The sequence below is a fragment of the Oncorhynchus kisutch genome, linkage group LG12 (genome assembly GCF_002021735.2).
Source record: "Oncorhynchus kisutch isolate 150728-3 linkage group LG12, Okis_V2, whole genome shotgun sequence".
NCBI lineage: Eukaryota > Metazoa > Chordata > Actinopteri > Salmoniformes > Salmonidae > Oncorhynchus > Oncorhynchus kisutch.
The window spans coordinates 21405246-21418111 of record NC_034185.2 but is presented as its reverse complement, the minus strand read 5'-3'; the positions used below and the strand labels follow the sequence as shown (position 1 = coordinate 21418111).

Sequence of the window (12866 nt, the reverse complement as noted above, 5' to 3'; positions counted from 1 at the left end):
TTATTACTATTTTCTACATTTGTTTTATTTAACTAGGCAAGTCAGTTAAGAACAAATTCTTATTTTCAATGACGGCCTAGGAACAGTGGTTAACTGCCTGTTCAGGGGCAGAACAACAGATTTATACCTTGTCAGCTCAGGGGTTTGAACTTGCAACCTTCCAGTTACTAGTCCAACGCTCTAACCACTAGGCTACCCTGCCGCCCCAATTATTGTACATTCTACATTGTATTCTACATTGTAGAATAATAGTGAAGACTTCAAAACTATGAAATAACACATATGGAATCACGTAGTAACCAAAAAAGTGTTAAACAATTTGAAATTCTTCAAAGTAGCCACCCTTTGCCTTGATGACAGCTCTGCACACTTTTGGCATTCTCTCAACCAGCTACATGAAGTAGATACCTGGAATACATTTCATTAACAAGTATGCCTTGTTAAAAGTTAATTTGTGGAATTTCTTTCCTTCTTGATGTGTTTGAGCCAATCAGTTGTGTTGTGACAAGGTAGGGGTGGTATACAGAAGATAGTTCTATTTGGTAAAAAACAAAACAAGTCCATATTATGGCAAGAACAGCTCAAAGAAAGCAAAGAGAAACGACAGTCCATTATTACTTTAAGACATGAAGGTCAGTCAAAACGGAACATTTCCAGAACTTTGAAAGTTTCTTCAAGTGCAGTCGCAAAACCCTCAAGCTGATGATACTGGCTCTCATGAGGACCGCCACAGGAAAGGAAGACCCAGAGTTACCTCTGCTGCAGAGGATAAGTTCATTAGAGTTAACTGCACCTCAGATTGCTGCCAAAATAAATGCTTCAAGTAAAAGACACATCTCAAAATCAACTGTTCAGAGGAGACTGCGTGAATCAGGCCTTCATGGTCGAATTGCTGTAAAGAAACCACTACTAAAGGACACCAATAAGAAGAGACCTTCTTGGGCCAAGAAACACAACTAATGGACATTAGACCGGTGGAAATCTGTTCTTTGGTCTAATGAGTCCAAATTTTTGATTTTTGGTTCCAACCACGTGTCTTTGTGAGATACAGAGTAGGTGAACGAATGATCTCTGCATGTGTGGTTCCCACCGTGGAGCATGGAGGAGGAGGTATGATGGTGTGGGGCTGCTTTGCTGGTGACACTGTCAGTGATTTATTTAAAATTCAGGGCACATTTAACCAGCATGGCTACCACAGCATTCTGCAGCGATAAGCCATCCCATCTGGTTTGCTCTTATTGGGACTATCATTTGTTTTTTAACATGCCAATAACCCGAAACACACCTCCAGGCTGTGCACGGGCTATTTAACCAGTAGGTTGTCACCAGGCTGCCTAGGTTACTGCCGGCCAGCTGCAGGCGCCTCTCCAGCGAATTATGTGGCGAGAGCATGTGCTGTGGGGGAGACACACACACATACACACGCAGAGGGGAGAGAGTCAGAGTGGGGTACTGTGCCGAAAGGTCATCTACCATTAAATCACCACAGTTCTGGCAGGCGAGGTGTGTGTGAGCAGACCCTCGATTCCCTGTATTTAACTTTGCACCCCAGCCCAATTCATCAGTGTTATGCCAGTAGGCCCCCTGCCATATATCTCCTCACAGACTTACAAACAGCAGAGCACCAGAGACTGCATAAGGGCATCTAGCTCAGTGGACTCTAAAAGCCCAGCCTGAGCCAATGATCTGGCTTTCCACAAGATGGGAGCAATCAAGTGATATCTTCATTGGCCCCCCTCAGGATGCCCTTTAGTAATAATCTGCATCTTTGTTGTGTCTTATATCTCCAGTTCCATCTCCTCTGCTTCCCGAGGATTTGGGGAAAATTCCCTCTTGTTATCAAAACCGCTTGTTATCAACAAGTTTAAAGGCTGCTGTGTGTGTAATATATCACTGCTACAGATTCTGGTGATTGTGTCTTTGTTCTTGCATGAGAGGGAGAGGTGGCTAAACGGAGTGGAGCTATGGTGTCGTCTGGAGTGGATTTGAGGAGTGTTTGAAGCCACGGTGTCTGACGGGCTCTACGTCTCCCACAGAGACACTAACAGCTGAGAGATATTAACACAGCACCTTGTCCAGGTGGGTAACTTAATCACGACTGATTCTGTTCATCTTAGCAAAATCCAAGTAATTTTTTTATATATCAGCTCAGAATCTTCTTCTTTAAAATCGAATAATCATATCATTGTTTGATACAGAAATAATGTAGTACTCTCTTTGGAGAGAACACAAAGGGAAGTGTTTGGGTGCCTTCCATTCACCTTGAGTTACTCTGTCATGTTCTTAAACTGGTAGAGGACCTTGTATGGCAGTGGTAGAGGGGTGGTGAGGTTGATACTGGTGATAATATGATGCAATCTTTGCATATTACTAATGAAGGGCCCAGAACAGTCGTCATCACATGCTATAACACACACACACACACACACACACACACACACACACACACACACACACACACACACACACACACACACACACACACACACACACACACACACACCACCCTACTGGGGGTCAAGGGGTCAACCCCAAGGGCATGGGAGTGCTAATGGTAGCTTGTTGCCTGGCAACATCTCTACCAGGGGGGCATTACTGTATTTACAAGGGCGACTGTGTTGCCACCCGAGGAGGGGGCACAGCCTGAGAGAAGTGCTTTTCAATGTGAGGGACATGGTGGAACGGGTTGAGCCCCAGCTTCTTCCTCCTTCACCTTGTTAAGTTTAGTTTCATACCATTCCCCCACACACACCAGTGCTCCCTCAAAAGACACAATCGCTCTTTGGAAACACTTCAAGATAGCCGTCCTTGGTCCTCTACTCTTTAGGCTTTGGAGAATCCTGGAGTTTTTTTTCTGGTTTGAGATTAAACAGGAGCGGCACCGGGTGAAGGGATCTCAAGCGTGAAATTTAACATAGAGTGTGAAACGGCTTTTGGCAGCCCATTATGAGTGTTCAACATGCCACAAGCAATAGGAAAGCAAAACACACACTTGCGGGCACAGTACACACACACACACACACACACAAAACAAACCATGTGTAGACTTGTCATGTCCTTCCAGTTTCTCCTGAATAAATGAACATGTTTTTACAGACCCACTGTTACAGAGGAAGGCCTGACAATCCACACAGAAAGAGTGCACACATCCTGCGTGTCTTTTCCAGGGTTGTATTCATTAGTCGGATTACTCCAAAAAGAAAATATTTCGTAACAAAAACTAGAGTTTCTATTGGACGAATAGGTCCCTCCGGATTTTGTTCCGTTTGCTTCCTAGAGTAAACGGTATACGGGTTATTTTTGCATCAGACAAAATGTTTTGCTACGGAATCCGACTAATGAATACACCCCAGGTTGAGAATCCTAAAGTGGAGGAAGAATGGCGCCAAGCAAGCTCAAACCTGCATCTCTCGAATATAAACCTACGTCTTCCAAATATAAACTTGGTCCTCGCAAATATAAAAAAACGACTGATTCTGAGTACTTTTTTCCTCTTGTTAATAGTGACCATGGAGGGATTGACACAGAGTTTGAAGGAGTTGAAGAGAATGAGGATGAAGTATTAAATTAAGGAGCGGCTTCGGTGTCTGAAGAGTGGGAAGACCTGTCCACGATGATTCTTTGTTGATTGAAGTACGGTTGAAGGTAAAAAAAGAAGTAAATCATGGAGTTGTCTGACCCGTATGATGTTTTGATTTGGAGTTTCTCCCTTCTCGGGCAATGTTATCATATGTTAAAGTATTCATGCCTACTGTGCTGCAAGGATTTCACTGCCAGATATTTGGTCATGAAGCATCAGTTTGTAGGAAGGAGCAGCCTAGATGTGCCAGATGTGAGGGTTTTGATTACGTGGAGACATGCCTGGAGGACAAACCCAGTCAGTGGAGTAACTCCAAAGGTATCATGAAGCCAGGTCTTCAGAGTGCCGGTAAAAGGGAAACAGATACAGGTAACTAAAGTCAGAATAGGACAGGGTGTTACATTAGGTATGCAGTGCAGTGAAAAGGGTTGTGGAGGACCGGGAGGGAATGCTCTCCCCGTCGCTGTTACAGAAGGACCAATGGCAACAGTGAATGTTCCCATTACAACTTGTGGTCCCCAGAAAATGTGCTTTGACAAATTAAGATTCCTGGCTTCATCACTATGGTTGTGAATTGTGCTGTGCAAGTAGAACACAGGCCACAGAAAATTGACATTGTTGTGAAAGCAGATGACATTTTTATGGAAGTTCGAGACATATCTGTGAACCTACAGGAAATGTTGCCAGTAGAAGTGCCGGTCTCCCAGGCCCGAGGAAGGATTAATCCCACCGGATCTATCTGTTTTATGGATAGTGGGATAGGGCTGGGTGCTGATTATGTAGTTTAGGGTGGGTTTTTAGTTTTTTTGGTTTCTTCCAATATATATTTTGTTCATCTGAGTGAGTCTTGCACTCATACAGTACCTTTGAGAGGCATCAATACACTTAAAAATCCACTAGAAGAAGACTACTTTCACCCACTATTGCGCCGCCGCCCTAGCAAGCAGCACACTTTTTGTGGCTTGCCTTGCACCAATCAAGGAAGGGAATGAGGCCTACCTAGCTAGCTAATTTCCCGCCGTTTGACGATGAACTCTTCACGACAAATTACGGTAATATATTGTTCAGTAAAATGTTGCCATTAAAAATGATTTATTTATTTTTCTCACCAATTTCAATCTTGACACATCGCTGCAACAGCCCGAAGGGTAGGCGAAGGTTGAGTCATGCATCCTCCGAAACATGACCCATCAAACTGTGTTTCTTAACACCCACCCCCTTGACCTGGAAGCCAGCCGCACAAACAGCGTTCAACTGACGATCGAGGTCAGCCTGCAGGCACCTGCCCGCCACAAGAGAGCGATGAGCTAAGTAAAGCCCCCCCAGCCAAACCCTCCCCTAACCCGGACGACGCTGGGCCAATTGTGTGCTGCCCTAGGCTCTCCCGATCACGGCCGGTTGTGACACTCGGGAGGCCTGCCATTACATTTGGATAAACGGAAGGAGTTCCTGAGCAGCAATGTCGATTATTGACTTTAGTTATAGTCCAAGAGTGTTGTTGTGGAGCACCATACAATCTGCATTCACCTCCAAAAGATGAGGCATGATCATTGAGGTATAAAAGAACTGGAGGCTGCTTCCAAGACGGATGCCCGTTGTTTTTTAATGTAATCTACTCACGTTCACATACTCAGTTTCGTGGTCGCTGCCATCTGCTTTACAGAGCCGATAATGAGCACTCAGTGAGCACTGTAGCAAGTGCGAGCAGCGATGATTTCACCACGTCATCCAGAAGCATGACAGACATTGGATGAATACTACATGTTCATATCTTCGGCAGTGAGTGATGGAAAAAAACGGCCTTGAAGACAATTACTGGAATAATTCAATATATATTTTTGTCACAAAGGTGACAACGAAAGTGTCTTTTTAGGAATTTTTTAATTGTACTTCTCTGTGGGGCCATCTATTGGATTGTCCTTCGGCCTCGGCTTCAGCTACATTGCAGTACCAAATGTGAGCACAGTGGAAAGCGTGCTTCCAGGCCAGAACACTGGCCCCCTGGGCATGATCCCTTTGGCTTTGCCTCAAAGGAAACCTTTGGAGGAAACCACCAAAACAACTGTTATGACTGCACGTGAGGATCACAATGGGTCAGATCAGCTTGGAAATGGCTGACACTCACCAGACCCTCTCCCATCCGCAAAGGGGGGGAGGAGGGAACTGTGGGGGTTTTGACATCTTCACACACTGGTCGTAAATTCTATGCAGCAGAGAACTCTTGCTCCTTAGTATCAACCAAAGTAATGTCTTCGTCTCCAGAAGACTTTTGCCGCCCAAAAACTCTAACGTTCAAAAAGTTGATGATGAAACAATAGTTCTATCACAAAGAATGTTGAAAATGGTCAGTGGGGAGATGTAGTAAACAAATGTCATTTATTTTCATTTTGTGATGTTATTAAAAACTATGTGGAACAAATACTGTAAGTTGGAATGGATATCCCCTTTAAATGTCACGTTTCCATCCAATACGTTGTGCATAGGATATGAAATATTATGAAGATGTTTCTGTTAATAACTTCTTATGGCTGCAGGGGCAGTATTGAGTAGCTTGGATGAAAGGTGCCCAGGGGTGCCCAGAGTAAACGGCCTGCTCCTCAGTCCCAATTGCTAATATATGTGTTACGCACGCCTCTATGAAGAGGGAACGCAACACCCTGCTACAACTAAACTCTCCGTGAAGCGAAAAAGGTATGGACTGTAGGTGCGAGTAAGGATGACAACAGGCAGAATGTGGTACCGTTTACAAGGACTTTATTCCTTTACACGGTAATATAGGGAAAAGGGGCTGGACGGAACCAAAGCAAAGAAAGTCAATCTCAAAGCCCCCCCCCCTCTCCTATCTTACCTGCCTAACCACTTTTACCTAATTTAGCACCACCTGGTGCACTAACCAAAATACAGGGGGTGGTCCGCCCAGGTCTTACCTATTGTGCATAGACAATGAATATACTACGGGTATATGTATGCCAGCGGGCCTCTTGCCTAAGCACTCCCTAGATGCCTTCCCCTTCCCCCCTGGGAACAAATGAAACAGAATATTAAACAATTTCACAAACAAACTAAGAAACAAAGGACATCAAATAAGCTCTATCTGAGCAACAAACTCACAGAACATACCAACTGCTACCAACAACTAACAGGGTAAATTATCCACAGCCATCAGTCTCCTCTCTCAGCAATGACCTCTCTCACATTCAATCTCTCTGCAATCCCTACCTCCAAATCTCTCTCTCCTGAACAGAACACTGGCTTTTATATAGCTTCAGAAGGAATGGGTAATTGGAGACAGCTGTGTCTTGACGAGGGGGCGGGGTCAGCTCTCCACTTAGCCATGGAGTCGACCAATCAGCTGCTTGAGGGATTTCAGGAAGCCATTTCCTGAAATAAACACATGCATATACACAAACTACAACACATAATCTGGGGAACGTAACAATATGCATATTATTATTAGTATTGGATAGAAAACTCTCTGAAATTTCTAAAACTGTTTGAATGATGTCTTTGAGTATAACAGAACGCATATGGCAGGCAAAAACCTGAGAAGAAATCCAAACAGGCAGTGATAAATCTGAGGTTGGTCGATTTTCAACCCAGGCCCTATTGAAGTCACAGTGGGATATGGATGAAGTTGCACTTTCTAGGGCTTCCACTAGATGTCAACCGTCTTTAGAAACTTGAATGAGGCTTCTACTGTGGTGTGGGGCTGAATAAGAGTTGAATGAGTCAGGTTACTGGCAGAGAGCCATTTCCTGGTCACACGCATTTCACATGATATCGACCTGCGTTCCATAGCTTCTCTAGACACAAAGGAATTCTCCGGTTGGAACTTTATTGAAGATTTATGATAACAACATCCTAAAGATTGATTCTATACTTAGTTTGAAATGTTTCTTCGACCTGTAATATAACTTTTTGAAGTTTTTGTCCGAAGTTATGCTGAACCTGCAGAAGCGTTTGGATATGTGTACCTAAAGCCCTAACAAAAGTAGTTACTTGGACATAAATAATGGACATTATCGAACAAATCAAGAACTAGGATTCCTGGGAGTGCATTCTGATGAAGATCATCAAAGGTAAGGGAATATTTATCATGTGATTTCTGGTTTCTGTTGACTCCAACATGGCGGATAATTTTATTTATTTTCTGAGCGCCGTCTCAGATTATTGCATGGTTTGCTTTTTCAGTAATTTTTTTTAAAAATCTGACACAGGGGTTGCATTAAGGAAAGGTATATCTATAATTCCATGTGTATAACTTGTATTATCATCTACATTTATGATGAGTATTTCTGTTGAATCGATGTGGCTATGCAAAATCATGTGGCTTGGTGGTGACCTAACATAATCATTTGTGGTGCTTCGCTGTAAAGCCTATTTGAAATCAGACACTGTGGTGGGATTAAAAACAAGATTACCTTTAAAACGGTATAAGATACATGTATGTTTGAGTAATTGTAATTATGAGATTTCTGTTGTTTTGAATTCGGCGCTTTCACTGGCTATTGTCATATCGATCCCGTTAACGGGATTGTAGCCATAAGAAGTTTTTAAGATAGGAATGTGATTTTAGGAGTCATAAGAGATAACTTCTAATCATATCCTTTGCACATTAAGTAGCCACGCCCCAAGTAAGGTCAGAAGAGCGTGTCAGACGGACGGAGCGGTCCCCTTTGGCCAGAGTGCTTAAAAAGGACTGGCTAAGAATTAACATATTAGCCCAGAAAGACTTGAGACCGTGGTCCACATGTTGAAATGGTTAGAAACTCTGAAACTCTCAACACGAGGTGAAGAAAATGAACTTACCAGACCAGGACACCGCCAGCCTGCAAATGCGTGTGTAAAGTGGTTGGAACTTTGACTATCTACCCAAGGAAGAGGAGAAGAAAACTCCCCTCTCTGACAATCACTGGTACGGCTGTTCCAGACAATCACTGGTACGACTGTTCTTAGGAAACAGCCCATTGGACACTGGACAACTAAGAAGGACATTGTGACCTCTGGTGGACAATCAGAGCATGTACAGTACAAGTGGCCCACAGGAAAGGCTCACCGAAACAACTTTCCAAGAGGGCTTGGTTCCGACCGAGATAAATGACGAACGAACGGCATTCAATGCGTAAATACATTAATTATTTTCTTATTCCAAACAGGTGGCAGTTCGTGTACAAGGTATATGATTAATGTGAGGACAGTCCTAGAATGTAGCCACGATAAATGTCCCTTTTTCTCTATCTCTCTATTCTCACCACCCCCTTCTCCATCGCTGTTTAATAAGCCGTCATATCTTGTCAGTACACTAGGGACCTTTGTCTCATATAAGTGTTTATGTGTATTCTGTTAGATAGCTAGTAAATAAATAAATAGTAAATAAAGCTAGTAAATAAATAATTGAACACATTTTGTGTAGTGCTGAATCAAAAGTCAAGCTGTGGTTCTTGCGGGTCCAAGGAGTATTTGCTGTTCAGAATGAGACTGATATGAGGTAATGATTAATAAGTGACTGTTATCGATATATAACTTATATATCTTTTCGAGTTTCATTTGGGAAATGGTAACTCGTTAAACAACTTCTTCCGTGGTGCCCCAAATCCTAATGAGTTAATTGATACATAAATATTGTTAAATAAATAACAGTCATCAGATTAACGAAAGTCAAGTCACGACACAACTAAACATGAAAAAACAATGATACGCAACATGCAACAATTTAAACGATTTTACAGAGCTACATATAAGGAAATCAGTCAATTTAAATTAATTAATTAGGCCCTAATCTATGGATTTCATATGACTGGGAATACAGATATGCATCTGTTGGTCACAGATACCTTAAAAACAATTGACCTCACAATGGGCCTCAGGATCTTGTCAAGGTATCTCTGTGCATTCAAATTGCACTCTGTTTATAACATATACATTAGCAAACCGCTCGCCCACACAACGCCATATATGTGGTCTGCGGTTGTGAGGCTGGTTGGATGTATTGTCAAATTCTCTAAAACGACGTAAGCGGCTTATGGTAGAGAAATTAACATTACATTCTCTAGCAACAGCTTTGGTGGACATTCCTGCAGTCAGCATGCCAATTGCATTCTCCCTCAAAACTTGTTGTGTGACAAAACTGCATATTTTAGTGGCTTTTTATTGTCCCCCGCAAAAGGTGCACCTATTTAATGATATCTGCTTCTTGATATGCCACACCTGTCAGGTGGATGGATTATCTTGGCAATCGAGAAAAATGCTCACTAACAGGGATGGGGATAGGGCTGATTGCTGCCCCCTTTGGGGTGATTGCGTGCCCATAGTAAACAGAAAAAAAATCTGTCAAAAATTGCTAATATATGCAATTAAAAATTATTATTGAATAGAAAACACTCTAAAGCTTCTAAAACTGTTTAAATTATGTCTGTAAGTAAAGCAGAACTCTCAGGGCACTCATTCTCCCAAACTCTCTCTTGTCATCATAAAAGTTGGCCCAACTTTGACGTCATCGCCCCCACCCTTCCCAAGCACCTACAGTCCTGGGAACAGTTTCTATGCCTTCAGCGCGATGTCCGCTTTCAATGGGGCTTCTCATTGTGTGAATCGCGTGCTCACGAGAGTTTTGGCGGGCCGAAACCTTTCGGTCACGCGAGAAAACAGGTTACTCTCATGCGCGTTCTGCTCCGGTGATGTCTTTCTTCCAAGATTGATTAAACGATGCGTGTGTTTCTGTTCGTCCTGAGAATTGCTGTGAAGCTATATAACATGCTAACGCTGTGTTCTGAACATAGTTTGACAAGTTTAGTCGACATATAATATGTAATTTCGACGTTTTGGTGCGCACCCACTTTACTTTTTGGCTGCATTTCAACCGAAATATGTCGTGTTTGATAACCGAAAGACACAGACTTCAAAACTAAAGCTGTTTTTGGTAAGTATAAACCCTTCCAGGTCTTCTGATGGAAGAACAGCAAAGGTAAGGGAATATTTATGTGTTAAATTTGGGTTTCTGTGGACTCCGAGATAGAGGAGCCAAAATGCTAATTCCTGAGCGCCGACTCATATTATAGCCTAGTAAACAAAATCTGTAACGTTAAAAATAAATGTAACACAGCGATTGCATTTAGAAGAAGTGTATCTTTCTATATATATGTAGAACATGCATATTTAGTCAAAGTTTATGTTGTGTATTCCATGTTAGCTGACGGCATCTGCCGAAGCCATCGTCATTTCTCCGGACATTTGAGTAGCATTTTTTTAACATGGCGTCATTGTAAACAGAGATTTATGGATATTTATAGCATATTATTGAAAAAAACATAAATGTACTGTGTAACATGTTATATTACTGTCATCTGATGAAGATTTCAAAAGGTTTGTGAAATTATTTTTCTTTTAATCCTGCGTTTGGTGATTGCATATTTTGTTCAATTTGGCTATGGAAATTAGCTGTGTCTTCGGTGTGTCTTCGGTGGTGGTTTGACATAAATATGTGCTATGTTTTCGCCGTAAAACATTTTAGAAATCTGACTTGCTGGCTAGATAAACAAGTTGTTTATCTTTCATTTGAGCTATTGGACTTGTTTATGTGTGGAGGTTAAATATTTCTAAGAATATTTTTGCATTCCGTGCGCCACCGTTCCAGCTGACGGTGGGAGGGCTGATCCCCAATTGGGAACCAACATCTTTGTCAGGTTAACAAATTCGTGCACAACATTTGAGAGAAATAAACACGTTTAACAGACACAACCTATAGAGGAGCACCCAATTCCCAAAAGGTGGCTTGACTATGACGTAAAGAAGAGAAGGTGAACACTAGACATAAAAAAATGTAAATAGGTGTGCAACGCTCGGTAGCTAGGCAAGTGGGGTATGGAGATAACATGTAAACACAGCTAAAAAAACAAAAGCAAACAACAACAAAAAAACACAGAGCTAGCTAGGTAACTAGGTAACTAGGTAGCTAGGTAGCTAGCAGTCAAGTGCGATATGTAGGCTTATAAATACATATTACAGCCTATCGTACCGTCTTCAATATTAACCATGAAATCACTACAAAGTTGTTTGAATTCAATAAACCTAAATGTCAAGAGCAAAGAAAGGGCAATTATGTTATTCCTCAAGTAGCTAGGCAGTTTTACAACTGTCCCCAAAACAATTTTCTTCCACTTAAGACTCACAACAAAGGTGATTTAGGGGTCTAAAATCTAAAATAGGATTAGTCTACAATATTGAACGAACATAAAAAACAACAAGGAGAGCTCTGCTCAGAAACCTTGCTGATTTTCTGTACTAGTAGTTTTGTGTGTGTGTGTGTATTGAAAACAGTGCATTAGTAAGTTATATTAGTGTACGTACACATGATCCCAGAGGGCCCACATACATGCCTCTTCATGCACTGACTACAGGTGCGTCCAGTGGCCCCGGGGCGGCAGCAGCACTGGCCTGAGCGGAGGTCACACGGTTGGGGCCATGCCCCATGCGTGTCACACTTACACTCCTCACACTTCCCGCCTGGGGCACGGGGGTTGATGTGGTAACCCGTTGCACATGTAGAGGAGCAAAGACCATGTTAAGAGTAGATAACTAACAGTAAGTGATGTTCTGTTAGCAATGTGGGATAGCAAAGTCTCTGATGAGGTGAGTTCAGTTAAAATACAATTCACAAAGAGCCTTGTGGGCTTTGTATGTTCAGTAGAGTGTTCTTACCTCTCACAGTACTTTCACACATGGCCCTCAGGGCAGGCAGCACAGTGGTAGTCATTCAATCCCTCTGTCACACGCTAAAAGAAAGAGAGTTCCATATGAGAACTGATGTTATTTTACATTAGTAGAGCCATTCAACTGTGCCTCTGTGACTTACTTGTTCTCATGGTTGTTGAGGGACAGGCACAGAGCTTGCAGTCGCCGGGTCTGCCCCTCACTACACCATAGTATCCTGGGGCACAGCACTCACACCTGTCCCCCTCTGTGTTGTGCTGGCAGTTCTGTAGAGAAGACACACCAACATCAGTTCCACATTCACAACCATTCACTCTGATGGATGATTCACTAAAAATGAATTCACACCTTCAGAATCTAACTCAACTAAACACAGTGGTTGTCTGGGTGGAGGGTGCATGTGTCTTAACTGTTGTTTTGAAGTGAGGGCCCTTCCAGAGCCTGAGCCAAACTGCCAATTCAGAGCAGAAACACTAATCAGTCAGCAGAAGTTGCGGACTACTGAGCCAGGGTATTCAAAAGAGTTTCATTAACTTCCTGTGTACCTCAATTACCCAAATTACGCTGTACAAACCCA

General features: G+C 42.5%; 1 pseudogene; it reads right to left on the bottom strand.

The window, feature by feature from the left end:
- The window catches only part of LOC109901360 (laminin subunit alpha-2-like), a 139255-nt pseudogene that overhangs the window by 29654 nt on the left and 96735 nt on the right, over positions 1–12866 (bottom strand).